Source organism: Diadema setosum, chromosome 17 (assembly GCF_964275005.1).
Source record: "Diadema setosum chromosome 17, eeDiaSeto1, whole genome shotgun sequence".
NCBI classification, from domain to species: Eukaryota; Metazoa; Echinodermata; class Echinoidea; order Diadematoida; family Diadematidae; genus Diadema; species Diadema setosum.
The window spans coordinates 21903782-21920541 of NC_092701.1; positions in this window are offsets into that span (position 1 = coordinate 21903782).

Genomic DNA, 16760 nt, shown 5'->3' on the forward strand with positions numbered 1-16760 from the left:
TGCAGCGTGCAGTGGAGTCTTGGTGCAATTCCATGTAGGCTGGACGAAATTTTGGCTGAGTATAGTGCTCTCATACAAGTCAGTATCTCATAAAGCTTTGCCCATGTAGTTCTTGTAGAATCCCTGTTTTCATTCTATGGTTTACGGCCTGTAAGTAAAATAGAAATTGACACGTTCACATGAGAAGGTCAACGGAGACAAATGCTCTTAGCAGCCAACAGCAGCCGGTGGAATTCCGAAGGAATCGCATGCAACTTCTCCAGCCGAGCTGGAGGTATCTCGATTGTGAAGTTATGACAATTCCAATCTTTGGTGTTGAAAACCGAGGTCGTTAAAGTGAACAATCTCTTTGATGACTGCGAAAAAGGAATCAATCTTTGTCTTCAAGTGTGCGTTTAGACGGGAATCGCGGGTGTTACTTCCCTTCAGAGGCACGAGAAATGCCGCCTAGCCCTAGATGTAGAGCGACTGATCACACTTCTCTCTCGCTTCCACTTCGGTCCAACGTGACATCATGACCGTGAACTTAGTCACCCACAGAGTTTACTACACAGACCTGCTTTTTTTTTCTCTCTTTTCTGATAGAGAGGGAGGGAGGGAGGGAGCTACGGCGACAGAGAAAAGGAGCCAATTCATACGTCCGAGATCAAAGAGAAAACCGGGAAAACCTACCATTGTAAAGGAACGAAATTCTAAAAGAAAGAAAGGAAAAAAAAAACACCCTTGATGTTTAAAAGGTGTGCGTAAAATAGTGACTGAAAAGACCAGGTTGCTTTGGGGTAAAATGGGGAGGTTCGACCCAGTATTTTGACAAATTACCATTTTCTTTTTAAGATGATGGGGGATTACTTACTTTGCTTGATGACGTCTGTGAAACCAGGGAGGTAGGCCTACTATAGGCTCGCCGAGTACCTCCTCGTTGAAACCAGGTAAGGGAGGTGTATAGAGACATTCCACCTCCCGGGTGTAACTTGCGCCAGAAACGGGCGCAGGGTTGGGACACCCTTTCATCGATCCCTCGGTATTAGATCGTTTACAATTAGGTTTCAATTAGCTCTCAAGTAGGAAACGTGCTCACAAACATTCGTTCACACATTGTACAGGGTCGTGTTTCAACCCCTCCCCCTCCCCTCCCCCTCCCCATTGCCACAGGCGTTAACCCCGAGGACAAACGTGCTAATGTCGCACCTTTCTTGCGGTCAGTCCCTGTTCTACAGTTTCACTGGGCCCCTCATCATGATAATACTATTGGGTTATGATTCAGACACGCCACACTGCAGCAACTCGCAATGCGGTTTCGCACACGGGACAAAAAGGTGTAACATTATTAGAGCGGGCAAACCCCCGTCATTTGAACATTAGGCATTGCCTCGCCCCACCCCACCCTTCCGCCCCACCTCACCCTTCCTATACATATAAACCACCAGCAGTCAAGAAAATAGGCACGTGTATGCTTGAAAACAGGCAGACACATCTAGATAATCTTTGAAATCGCCATACAACACACAAGTATAATCATAGAGACAAAAGACATTAAGCCAAGCGCTCTTCCTAGAGGTTAGTCATTTTTGCATGCAGTCAAATTTTAGGGAACAACCAGATTGCTGTTTACAAGTTGTCTCTTACATGACCAATGGCAGTGGCAAGAGAAGATGTAGTACTAGAAGTAGCAAATGAGGATGGCGATGGAGATGATCAAGATTTATACAGACCGAAGAAAAAGGAGATGATTAGGGCAATAACAATAGAGAAATTTCAGGGAAAGCAGATTAATGATGAAGAAGACAAGAATTCATGTGAAGAAAAGGAAGAAGAGAATGATGATGATGATGATGATGATGATGATGATGATGATGATGATGATAATGATGATGATGATGATGATGATGATGATGATGATGATGATGATGATGGTGATGATGATGATGATGATGAAGAAGAAGAAGAAGAAGAAAAGAGAATGGAAGGAGGGATTAGAAGAAAACGAGGAAAAACTCGGGGGGAAAAGAAAAAAAAGTATAAGAGAACGAAAATGACGATGGTGAAGAACAAGAAGATGACGAAAAGAAAAAAAAAGAGAATATAAAAGAGAAGGAAAGGAGGGATTAGGAAAAAGCGAGTGAAAGAATCAGAAGAAAAAGAAAAGAAGAAAGAAGGAAGGAACGAAGGAGCAGGAGAAGACGTGAGCTGTCAAGCGATGCTATCATGTCAGAGCAATAACTCGGTGAATGGTTCGGAGTACGGTATCCTACGCATCTCATCCAGCTGTCGCTGAGACCAGGTGTCGATCACGGCTCTCACCGTACCGTCATCCCCGGGCAGATTAAAGGGAAAGATGACGAGCTCTCCCTCTCTCTCTCTCCGAATAAGCCAGTTCGGGGTTAGCTCAAGTTCACATTGGTTTAAATGATTTTCCTTTCTTTTTTTTTCTCTAGTGGATAGACACTCCACTCGTTTTCAAAGCGAAATAATGCATAGCTTGCCCGACGTAACAATTCATATAGAAATCATCAAACATGTTCAGACAAAAAAATGAATGTGCCACGTGGCAAGAATGGTTCGTCAGTTAATACTTGGGGAAGCACCTATTTTGTTATTTTGCATTGAATGTATTAACAAACTGTTTCCTATTAATGTTGCTGATATCAGGTTTACTGTCAGGTGGATGTGCTGTCATAATGATATAATCATTCGATATATTACCATTATACATGTATTATCTCAGTGAATTTAATAACCGACATGCTTGTTGGCACTAACGACCCCTTTTATTCTGCTCATGCGCGAAATGGAGCTCCGAACTAGGTTGCACTGTATTACATTCAATCCTCATTAACTGCTGTCATTGAAGACATTTTTGTTGAATGGAAGATAGCCTCAAAACCAGGGAATGACACACTGGCATGTGTTTGCGCTGTATTTGTACAAACGAACTTCCATCGTGCTTGCTTTGCTCTTGGTAAGTTCACAGCCAATGTAGGCCTAAATCTAAATTTGTCATAGGATGATGAACTTCTTCATGTTCATCAATTTCAAATTTAGATTCATTAAGATTCATCTTCATTATTCATAAGTCTATAATAGAACATAAAGATTTTGTTTCCATCAACATTTTTACAATAATAGTACAAAAATAAATCACATCACAATTACTCGTTTCCATGACTGTCACAATAGACGTTATGCCATATAAATCAAGTATAGAAATGTTCCTGTGACGATTGGTATGCCTCCACTATATTGCATTATTCTCCCAATAGGTATATAATATAGCACAGTCATCTTGACAATGTGAGATGACAGTTTCACATGATTGGCAAGAAAATGAAATCACATAAACATTTTTTTTTTAAAGTTTAATGGCACAACTCCAAACTGTGTTGAGTGTTTACACCTCATTCCTTGAACCAAGTTATGATTAAAGCTAAAAGTTTACAACCATAATAAATCGGACATGATCAAAAGAAGATTGTTTGACGACGATGATGATAGAAAGGCATTGCCTCCCACTCGTATCCATCAAAACAGGACCTTGTCATTATTGTCATGCACACATTTCCAGACGTGTGATGTTCGTTATTCCGAAGTTTTATTATTCCGAAACGCACAAATTCCCTTTACTTACACAGATGTTCGTTAATCCGAACATTAGTGACGTTATTCCGTAGGATCGTATAATCCCGAAGTTTCGTTAATTAGAAAAAAAAAAGTTCCTTTCTCCAAATGTTCGTTAATGCGAAAAGGAAATAATGGTCGTAATTCCGAGTGTTCGTTATCCTAGTGTTCGGATTAACGAACCCTTTTTCATTCTCGGATTAACGAATCTATGGTATACAGAATTTGTATGTTTCGGACTAACGAACCTTCATCATCTTAAATTCGAATTTACGCACCTTCGGAATAAAGGACATCACCCCATTACACCAGGTTTGTAATATATTGTTGTTTGTCAAATAAATATGAACGCAACGGGCATGATCGTAATTAAAGGTCCTGTTTACCTTTGGGAGAAGTGATTTAAAAAATGTTCAATATATCACATGTGATGCATATGTGTATAGGTCTGTTGTATCACAAAACATCCTAGCACATAGAATTTACGCAATAAAGCCTAAATATAAGGAGATATCAGTATTTTTCTCAATCACTTGTCAATAAACCATAACTGTAGATGGTTTACTCTGGAAACATTTTTTTTTTATCGTAACTATTGTTCACATTATATTTGGCATCTATTATACGAATTCAAATTTTTACAGTGGCTGTTTCTATCCCTAACTCACATTTTAGAACTGTTTTGAAGCACTAATGCTGGGTTTTTGTTTCATCTGCAAATGGTAAATAAATGCCTTTAAGATATTTGGTTTCAGACTCCAGAGCCTAGTCCGCTACTCCACTGTGTATTCAACTGTGCTCCAACCAACCTGAATATTCATTCAGAGACAAACGTAGAAACAAAGAAAAGATCAAAACAAACAGGCCAACAAAACAAACAAAATGTAGATATTCAAATCATGCATGTCATCTCAAGAAACATGTGTGCAGGTCAGGCGTATGTATAATTTGACGAAAGAAGCAGGGAGTCAATGGCTGAGGGCAATTTCATTTTTCTTTTTTGTTATTTCCATTACATACAGATTATTGATATGTCCACACGCGTAGATACATTTCAAAATTCATGACTTGGCATGCGAAGCAAAACTGCCCGCGGCCCCGCGTCGCACTATCGTTTGGCTTCGCACGGTCTGGACAATAAAACAGCCAGAACCGAGCAGGGTCAATGTACATTATGGGAAGCGACGGAGACCAACTCCAACTTCCCAAGGTACGGGGTACATTCAACACCTTCTCCGCTTTCTTCGCCGTCGTACAACTTCAATTTCACTGCTGCCCACGGCCTCACCTTTGCCTCCTCTTTCTTAATTGAAAAACTTGATGACACACGCGATATTTCCATCTTGTACCTTGTTCCAAATCCAAAGACCATAAACCAGAAATGACATTTTTTTTTCTCTCTCTCTCACTCGAAATATCTGCCCAGACGAATGAGGTGAAAATGGTCGTTTAGATATGCTTTAAATGTGTCCTTGATGCATCAACAGGTTATATGCTATCTCGCCCGTAGGGTATTGCAGATATCAAAAGTCAAAACCAGCGGAAACGGTTGTAAGCTGTGAACGGGTCCAATTCCCTGAGCACAACACCGGTTTACGTTCCCGATAAAGAGAAAAGTGATTTTTCATGTGCCCCATGTGTGCAATTTTGTGTGTGCTTTACCACACCGCGCGTTTCCACCCTCCTTGCTCTCTCTAGAAACTTTTTGCTAAAGGATTGTTATTAAGAAGGTTGTGGTTAAGTTGGACCGCTATCTTCACTGAAGTTTGAAGTCGGCAAATCGTTTTAATCTTCGAAAGACTGATGTGCGTTGAACTTCCTTTGGCGCAGTCTGCTCTTTTAAAGCCATGCTACCGAAATCATAGCGAAATATGAAGACATAATATACCACCCTTTATTACTCTAAAATTGGCAAAATCAGTGAAGAAAAACAATGAACTGAGGGGAAATACGCTGGAAGTCTTGATGATGAGGTTTGAACCAATGAAAATGACAGGCGGAAAAATGAGAGAAAAACAAAACAATAGAAAACAAAAACGACAACCATTCCCCCTTCCTATATCCCCTAACACATTTTATTATTCCAAACGGTCCTAATTCAAAGCAGGACAGAATAAAAACGATCCGAGAGTCTTGGTTTTTGGGAAGGCTCTTGTCATTGAACTGTTTAAGGAGAACGAAACCCTAAAACGAAGGATTTAGTGAGTGCAAAAAATATTAGTAGAACATATCATTGAAGTTTGAGGTTAATCGGTCAATCTATTCAAAGGTTATTAGTTTTAAAAGTGTCCGTACCGCCATCGATGGATAAGAAGATTACAACAATTTGCTCTGTCACAGTATTAGCCTACAACCAACGACATAAAGAAAATATCAGAGGATTCTACAAAGTTTCATTTTGTACGAAAAGTTCACATTCCTTTTACTTATTATTTTGCATATAGTGTTGAGGGTGTAACATTATTCCCAATTCGTTGACAAAGTGCTAAGTCAAGTGCTTTTTCATTGTGCTAGATAAAAGTGAGTATTATATTATGTTGTGTTTGTTTTCGTTATCACTGTCACCATTGTGATGGTCGTTTTAGATGCTGAGTTGTTATTGTTATTATGATTATTGTTGTGGATGCTGACGTTATTATTTGAAAAAGAGATATTGCGTGTGTATGGACCGAAACTTCAACATGCGTATACTGTATTTACAGCGTATAGTTATAACATATTATTTTGCCCCGATGTCAAGACGCCTCTTCCCTCTCCTCGATTCTACATTTATTTTCTCTTCCTATACTTTCCATCCATCTCTCATCGTATGCCTTCCGCCACAGATGAGCCAGACACGACACAAAACTCCGTGTTGCTAGGCAAGTCAATGATATGCTAACCAAGTCAATATCCTGTCAACTGAAACGAACGCTTTCTGGAAAGCGATGCAATAATAAGCACAGGTCTTTCTTTAGAACGGATTCACAGTTGACATTCATTATTTACCAGCGTACAACACAGGAAAAAAAAAATATCATGATCATGTTACTACCACTGCCACTATATATAACTATTACGACTAGCTGTACTGATTATAAATGATTGTAAAAAAAAAATGAGCTGCATTGATTTCGCTTGATTAATATGCAAATGTCATAATGTACTTTATACTTTTGTTGGACATGAAATAAAATGAAATGAAATGATTATAATGATGATGACACTAATAGTGGTATTAAAGATCATGACGTCATTATCCATTCAGTATTAACCATGGGTATCTCCTCCAATAGGCTAATCATTGAGTCTTCTCGAGGACCGTGCTGTAATTATTATCATTCCATCATAACCAGCAGGTAGGCCTACCTGTTCTCACTCTTTAGTCAAGAGAAGGCACCACGGGTAAAAAGCCTTGTATGGGAATATACGTACGGGGCGGCGAGACACTCGAACCTAGAACCCAATGTTTAGGAGAACAGACCAGCGGCGCATCCACTGTACCGCATTGTTCCCTTGAGACTACAATACGCCCAGATCATCTCTAGCTGCTAGCGATAAAAATTTGACCATACTCATGATAGTCCTGGTTCGTTAGTTTTGTAGCACTGTTCAGCGGGGACATAGATAAAAGAACATTCAGCACTTGTGCACCTAAATAAAAGAGAGAGGTAGAATTTTATATACAATGTAGTTTCATATTGTGGAGATATAGGCCAACTTACGTGAGTTCTCAATTTCAAATCCAATCACAAACAAAGACAAAAGGAATTATATATATATATATATATATATATATATATATATATATATATATATATATATATATATATATATAATTACATATGTTTTTATAAATATAATTATACTGTATACCCAGCATAAGCACTGTTCTACAGTCTAATCAAGATGACTTATAAGAGCTTCACAGTGAATATCACGTGAATAACTTTCTGTTTCTATAATAGATGATTCTTTATTCTTTTTCTTAAGATCTTTTACGATTGCCTGTCCATGTAGATTTGGTGTTCGGAGCTCTCCGACGCCAGTTGAAGAGACTGACTGCGCAAATAAAAGTCGATCGTGTAGACATTGTCATTTTGGTAATCGTTTCCGTATGGTGCTTTGACCAAATTAACATCTTGCGAACGTTCATTTTGACATGATATACATTTGGTTTGTGTGCGACGCATAATTTTGATGGCCCCATGTAATATGGCTTGATCCACAGCCACATTCCATCACATACACCGCTTTGCCATTTACTACCAACCACGTATACTGAAAATCAACTACCTATTTACCGCCAGCCTATCTAAATGCGCCCCTATATCAGGAGACTGGGTGAATTTCATATTCCCATACCGCGTATATATAGCATGCGCATTGCTGCTTAGCTTGAATTTTCTCTGGTCTTTTATTTACGTTCTCTGGTTTGACGAACAGCTGTGCCGTACAAATCTCTTGTTTTGATAGCTGGGAGATTTATATGTATTATCCTAAATCCCTTGAAGAGTGTTAATAAAATGAACTTTGTCCGTTCCTAGGGTTACGGTTTACCCAACGAGTCACACAGGTTCCCCTGTATAGGTTCCTTCTTTTTTTCCTTCAGAATTTCAGACGGGAAATATAAAAAGATCAGAATAGAGAAACATAGACTGGCCGAAAACCACAAGGAATGTCAGACTCATTATTTCAGAAAAGAAAAAGACTGCCTCTTACCAATTCGTCGCACAAATGGTTTGTACCACTTTGTCTTACTTAGACCAAGGAGTTACTACAGACTGCTGTAACACCTTGCTTTATAGGCATTATATCGGACAAATTTTAAACCATGGAGCTTGTGTTGTATTAAACTCCATGATCAGCTGATGATAAAACGAAAACCAAAACGAGAACAAGTGTACCAGACTAGATGAGTGCAAAAGCGTCTTGAAATATTGAATGTAATGCTCAAGAGTCAGACGAATGTTTTTCCTTCGACTTTGTTTTTAATTCGATTTTTTTTTTTTGTCCAAAGGGATGGGGTGGGGTACTGGAGGGAGCCTTTTTTTGTGGTGTGTCGGGATCAACTTTTTTTTTTTTTTGTATTTATATGTTTTATTTCGAAATCACATAAAATCACAATATTTACAAATAATCATCAATCAGCAAACACGAGAAAAAGAAAAAAAAAAAAGAAGATCAACTTTTTCACCATTTCACCATGTGAATGAGATTTTTGCAAAGGTTCAAGGGTCGCGTACTATACTCAGCAGTAGAATAGAACCAGCCAATAGAACTAACTTTTGCCAACTCAGCAATAAACACCCAGATGCCAATTGCCACACTATTGTCACCTCAGTGATATATATTACTCTGCGTTTGCAAATACGAATGAAGGCTTTTGAAATATACGAGGGTGAATAATATTTCCATTATGATGTCTATTTGTTTAAAATCATATTTCAACAGTTGTTGCAAACCCAGTCACATTTTTAGTTTGTTGAAAATGGATATGGAAATCTAAAGTTGAGCTGAAAGTAAAGGGATGGTATATAGTATTGGTGGAGATGAGGATTGGGCTCTTCACTTTTTGCTAGATATCAAGAAATCACTCATAGAATAGTGCAGAGCATATCATTCTAAGAGGAATTTAAAGTTTATCTGATGAAAATCGGTTTTGAAATGGCTGAGACATCCAAAAACAAAATAAAACAAAGAGACCGTAATGAAAGGTGGGTCCCACTTTTCATTAAGATGATGATGATGATGAAACAGCATTTATATAGCGCCATTTATCTGTAGAAACATTCAAAGAAACATTCAGCTCCCACAAAGTGTCACACATCATTCACAAAGATGCTGGAAAAAAATAAGTCTTCAGTTCAGACCTGAAGGTATTGAGGCTTTTGCAATTCCGAAGTTGGACTGGTAGAGAGTTCCACAGACGTGGCGCAACAGAAGAAGATCGCTCTGTTTTGGATATCTCAGCCATTTCCAAACCAACTTTAATCAAATAAACGGTGAATTCCTTTTGGGATCACTGTCATGAAGAGTTTGTTCGCAAAAACCGATAAGTCCATTTTTGAAGATTTTGAAGTACTGTCTGTGTCATAATTGGTCACTACATATAAAGGTACATTTTTGAAGTTATGGTCAAAAGAAGCAAAATATTTTTTATCATTTTCTTTATTTTTCTTGACCTTTAATAGCAAATATCTCCATTTGGCAAATATGGACTTACCGGTTTTTGCGAACAAACACTTCACGTGTCATGCTCTTTCATATTTTATAAAAGGTTTCTCGTTATCTCACCAAAGAATGTTAGAAACCTGAAGTTAGGCCTCAACCGAAACTATATACAATCCCTTTAACTGGATTAGATTTTATGATGAGAATATGGCAAAGACTTATATTATGGTCAAACGAAGATTAGCTCGATTCTATAGGACATCTTATGTTGGGATACAGAATATCGCCAGTATCGAAACTGGTCAGTGTCTTTTTTGAGAATGGCACCAGTGGGCTTGTAGCAGGGGTGGAATTCAGCCAACGGAGAGGGGAATATTATTTGCCACATGTGTGTTTGTTGTCGGTGCGTGGTAGTGACCAGGTGGTGAGGTTCATAGGTGAAATCTGGCATGGCTATACTGTCAAGGCTAACAGCCCCTTGTATGGATCAAGTCAATCATACCGTCCTATAGTATGATGTATCAGCATCGGGATCTATATTGGGAGGTCTGCCTTTGACGTTTCTTGGTAAATTTTGACAGTTGGTCCCGCGGCATCGCAGTAGGTGTGATCAATTGTAAATGCCCTACTCCCTACTCCGCTCCTCCCCGCAGCCCCCCCCCCCCCCAACCCTACCAAAAAGAAAAAAAAAGGAAAAAAAAGAAAGAAAGAATATGAAACGTTTCCTTGCTCCCGGGGAAAGTTTCTAATTATTTGGACAAGACTTTAGGATCATTTCAGGGCAAGGAAAAAGTCTTGTCAGGATTTTTGGATTATGGCAAGGTGTGATGAAATATCTGTCTTCATTCACGATAGAGAGAGAAAGAGAGAGAAGGAGGAGGGGGGGTGGGGTACTGGAGGAAGGGTCGGTAGGACTCCTGTTTCAGGAGATATTTTGGTCGTCTGTTTAATAAGGATGTAATCACTTTTACGTAATGTTTGACTCAGCTGCCTGTACTGTCGCCGATCAAGGGGCGGATGCAATGAAAAGGTCGCACCCATCGGAAGAATATTTCCACTCCAGGGGGGATTTCATGATAACTTTGCGCTCTTGTGATGTAACCAACAAAGCCGCATAAAGAAGAAAATATACAGAACGTATGAGTGAAACTTTGTATATTCAGGACATCCTTCCACGCATTTATTAAGTCTTTCCGTACGTTCAGAATTTTGATAATGGATAACTTACCCTTGTGGACAACTGGTTCGAAAAGATCGCTGGAGCATGGGACTATTTTTGATGGCTGATGGAGATATTTCTCCCCCACGGCGTGGAATGATAACCTTGCACTAAATAACATCCAGATACTCATGTCTTTCATCATTTATCTCTCTTTTTAAAGCCTTATATGCATTGATTTTGTTGCGAGGAAACCGTGGAACAGGTCAGTGCTCCATCTAGGGCCCGCATAACACATGGAGAAGTTAACTTTCTTTAGGGCTTTTTACACTTGCAAATTTTTGCTTAGTCCCGTACCAACGGTGGGGCTAGGGGGGGGGGGGGCCTTAGCCCCACCGTTGGTACCGGACTTTCCTTAGCCCACTTTCTGTTTACACTTGTTTTTGCCAAAGTGGGCTAGCCCCACCGATAATCCCGTACTATCTGGCCCTGCAAAAAAAGCAGGGTTAGCACCGCAATTGCGGTGCCAAGCAAGCGAGTGTAAACAGAACGAAAAAATAATCCGGGGCTTAGCGATGGAGACGAAGTTCGACCCCCACTGACCAATCAGAAACGAGGTAATCAAGTGCTGCCGGTGCGTGCGTGTACTTGTACAGTGCACAGCGTAATCATGAATATTCATGTAGTTTGGAAAGTACGGGACTAAGAAATACGAGTGTAAAAAGGTCAGTTTTCTCCTTAGCCCAGGGCAAGAGCTTAGTACGGGATTTATTGGCGAGTGTAAAAAGCTGAAAAAATTGGTACGGGACTTACGATAGTCCTGGGTCAGAGAAAGTACGGGGTTAAGAAACACAAGGGTGTAAAAAGGGCTTTTTATAACTTGACATCTGGCCATCCATCCATCCTGCCATCTATTGGCTTATAATCCCTGTCTATCACTTTATATCATTGTGCACATATAAACCGAACCGGTAGTTTGAAAAAAAAAGACAAAACAAAATAAAAACGAGAAAAACTGAAGAAAATGGTATTTGCCAGCTGCGTCGACCAAGACTACGTATTTTCTCATTGAATGAGACGTCACACAATTGCATTATATTTTGACGACGGTTAGCCATGAACCAATCCCGGTATGAGTATGATGACGGTGATAGCCCTGAACCGAATCCTGGTGTGATAACGGATATAGCCATGAACCGAATCCTGGTATGATGACGGTTAGCCATGAACCCAATCGCGGTGCGGTAACGATTAGCCATGAACCTAATCCCTGTCGTCTCCTAGACGTCGGTACCACGTGACCTGAACGAGAAGATCATGGGATCAAGGAAGGCAAGAAAGTTCAGTTCAATAAGATATTAGAATATTTTCATCACAAAAACAAAACAAAACAAACAAGACCGAGAAAAATTCCAGTTCACATTACATGAACCATGTAGGAGTTGCTAATCTTACTGCATTGGACGAGTTTTAGATAGTGAAGTTCAAACAGTCAAATGAAAGCGAACGATAGTTCATATCAGACCCACGAAATTGTTGTTTTTATTGTTGTTGATGCTAGCATTTTTTAAACTAGTTTGTCTGCTGATGTTTTCATTTCTGGTGTTTTTTTTTTCTTTTTTAATCTATTTTCATGCTTACTGTATTCATTATTTTCCGCGGAATTTCGCAAGACGCCAGCAGCACCAACATGCTTATTATGTACCAGTGTGCATTATAAGTGTGGTTCCTAACCTTTTGTGACAATATCCTGCCCGATATTCGAATATCTTACCCAGTCTTCGTTCACAAATATGCAACATATTTAAGCACTGTCATCAAAATGCAATACTGTATACTTGAACCGATAGCGTCGTCAGTGTTATCACAGATGCGAAATCTTTATCCTCGTTTATGGGATATATTTGAAGACATCATAGCACACTTTAAAGATGATTAATCAATTTAATCAATTCCATTATCCAATTATCTTCGCAGCTAATTATCTCTAATACGAAAATTGTACACCGTAAAATGACATACATGTAGGTATAATGTAAAAGAAAGAAAGAAAGAAAGAAAACGGCGCAGGCAGCCTGTCAGGCGCAAAACTTTCTACAACCTAAATAACATTTCGTTATGATGCCATCCTCTTTCATATCAGTGTTTTTGACAGTCTATTCATTCATTTTCTTTAATTTCAACACCCTTGCAAGTAATGCGAGGCATGATATGGATAATTTTTTGTCACTTTAATCCTTCTAAGACATTTTACTCAGCGTAAAACTTCGCTGACATTTGACCCAGTTATTTCATTTTAAAAAGCCAGTCGTTGAGCTGGGTGAACTTCCGGGATATTTTCTTTTTCTTAGCGCCTTCCAAAAGAGAGATGAAGAATTCGTAAATAGAAAAAGGATTAGAATAAAACACTTATAGCACTGACCAATGGCCCCTTGAGACTCGCCGAAATATTTCTCTGTGCTGATATCAAAATATCCATCCCGTTGAACGACCTGGATGGCTCTCCGTCCCTGGCGATCCCTAGAGCTTGACCCCAAGATCCAGTTGGTCGTGTCAGTCACTTCAGAGTCATTGTCTCTCCTCCATTCGATTAATCACCTCACCCTTAGTCCTCTGAGTATTGTATTTATTTTTCTCTCAAAATCCACGCTTTCCTTTCTCACATGCCCCTCTCTGCCAACTAACTTCATTGTTTTCACACTCATACACCCCCTTGTGTGGTGTTGTGTCCATCTACATTCTACCCATCCATACACTCAATATCGATCCTCTTCACGCTGTAGTCTGTCAGCCCTAACTGCACTTGCCAGTGGCGGATCCGGGGGGGGGGGGGGGGGCGCACCGGGCGCGAGCCCCTCTTGTTTTTTGGTTTTTTTTTTGTTAAAACAAACGAAATAAAAAGAAAAATGGGGAGGGGGCTTGTGCGCCCCCTTCCATTTTGTAAAAGGCGCATACCCTTTACGGAATTCATGGATCCGCCCCTGCTTGCATACATTCATCTATAACAGCAAACATATAGGTCCTATATTATACCTCTCTTCACTCTCATACACACATGTCTCCTGTGATGCCCCTGTCTTCACCTTTATCCTCCTAAAATGTATGTGGTCCCACACGCTATTTTGCTTATCTATCACTGTCTATACATCCACGTCTGTTTTTGCCAAACACCCATGTGACAGCATCATGTATCCACACCGATGCGCCTCTCCAAGGCCGTGTCACACCTTTCCAGGCAAGCTACGCGGGCTTGTGGCGAGGAGGTATTTTCCAGCACGCAGGAGATTTTCCGCGGGCGAACAAGAATGTTTGCAAGTTTCGAACTTGTTTCTTACCTACTAGACGCGTGCTACTTTAATAGCTTCTCCTTGCATGCATTCCGTGTGACCTGCGTGAGAGCTTTGAAACCGATCCGTTTTCTGTTACGAGCGACTTATGGATTCTGAGAAGTACCTGCATTAGAGTTGCCTGCGAGGTGCAGCCGGTAAGGGTCTCTTACTGGTGTTCTGCGTGTACCTCTGCAAGCGAACCCCCATGACTCACTCAGAACAAGTTTTGAGCTTGCTCAAGGCCTTGTCATACCGTATCTGGGGAAGTTTTGCGGCTTGACTTGCGGGGAAACAAATTTGCTACCCGGAGCTCTACACAGTTGGTCCGCACCTGACAGTACCTAGCGCGTATCTGACCAAAACTTTTTCCGGGTGAGTCGCGGGGATGCCCGGAGAGGTCCACGCAGAACGCCAGTAGGAGGCCCTTAGCGGCAGCACTTCGCAGGCAACTCCCACGCAGGTACTTCGCAGTCCCCGTATGCAGCCAAGATAATGACATTCCGTGGGACTTTTGCCATTTTTCAGAGGAATTCCTTCACTGAGTTGTCAGCCCCCACGCGACTGGTACACATATCACACAGTATACCCGCAAGTAGAATTTAAGTAGAACGCGTCCAGCAAGTAAGACGCATGCACTGACTCGCCCAAATTGTCCGGTATGCTGGAAAATCCCTACACGCAACAAGCCCGCGTAGCTTGCCCGGAAAGGTGTGACAGGGCCTAAACATAGTTGCGGGTAAAAAGATTTGCGTGCGCACCTCCGGGCGACTACGGGTGAGATACTTGCTAGGTACTGTCATGTGCGACTCATCTACGGGGACCTCCGGGTAGTAAAATTATTCTTTGCAAGTCGCACGCAAGGCTTGCCCGGAAAGGTGTGACACGGCCTTTAAAGACTGAAGACACATCCAGAGCAGTCTCCCTTATAGATCTATAGATACCCGTCGGATATCCATTTCCTTCCAGATCCTTTAGTTGTGGAAGGTGCTTCAGAATTTGTCAACCTACCTATAGTTCTCTATCCCTGATCAGTTTGTTGTCCTGTCACTTGACTTTCGGATTTAATCCCAGAGAGGTTAAAGAGAGATCTCTTTCCCACTCCCAACTACAGTATAACCTCAGTCGTCCATGCTAAGTGTTTGTTATAGACGTTGGGTCCCACACCCGGGTCCCACCCCCCCCCCCCCAAAAAAAAAAGCATTTCATTATTTCATTTTCAGCGCACTGAAAAGGACGTAAATAATCCTGCAACAACACAGGATTTCGTTTGTCATTTGGTCATTTCCCTGGAAAATAATCGAATAGTATTACAGAAATCACAAACGACACTATATTGGCAAGGGAGTAGAATAAAACGCATCGCTCTTTGAAAGTAATATCTCAAGTATTCATGTTCAGACGAATGTGCAGGGCAAAGGACACTGACCTGTTCCCTATTAACCCGCTACCTCCGAGATTCCGTAATTCCCATGAGTTAGGGTCTATACCCGATTCTCGCACACGACGGGTTAAGCGGCCAATCACTTGTCATCATGCATGGACATCGATCCCAACATTTACATTTCCTTGAGAGCCAATCTGCAAGTATGTGGCCACTCGAATTATTATACGTCTAAAGAGGATTTCTTCAGAATTTCCCTGGCTTATTGTCGGTGTATGACTTGATGCTATTCTGTGCAGTTGACAGCTTTTTGCCTCGTGCAGCCGTGAGAGTCTATAGTCTGACCTGCTGGAGAGACTTGGCCGATGGACAAATTTGGATCTGAATGTAAGTGAGTGGAAGTGGCTGCTGTATACAGAGGAATCATGCAGGAAATAGCCCAAGTTATGTGGTCTGCCAAGAAGAATTATGTCCCTATCCAGATTTGGCAGAACGGTGTTAACATGCATGATCGTATAGGATAAAAAAAAGTTTGCTTCGATGACATCTAATGAATCGTTGCTACCATGAAGACATTCTTGTTCGCTGCAGCAGACTGGAGGTAAAGCTTTTTCGCAAAAAGTTAGCATCACCTTGAAGAAGGATTTCACTGCACTCTGTGACGGCTCACATTAACAAACATTGACTTTACTTCGTTGTTTTCGAACAAGTCAAGAGAATATGTCGTAGAGACGAGAGTGAGATGACATCTTCGTAGCTTCCTGTTGTCGGAACATTTTTTGTTTTCCTGTTTTTGTTTTAATTCGCTAGAGGAGGGCAGAAACCATGAAAGTTCCTTGATGGAAACTTTTAAAGACTTGTGACAAATCACAGCCTGGGGACAGACCGCGGACGACCCACGCCCAGGGATTAGCTGGACCGTGTTCGGGGGCCAGGATCCCTTTAGCCACAAATCTGACCCCCGAGCAAGACTTCATGTCGCGTTTCCTGTCCTTCACGGTGTCACGTGACTCGACAAAAGAAGCAAAAACAACAACAACAACAACAACAGCAGCAGCAGCAGCAGCAGCAACAACAACAACAGCAACATTGAAACCAAAGACAAGTCTCTGTCACAGAAATG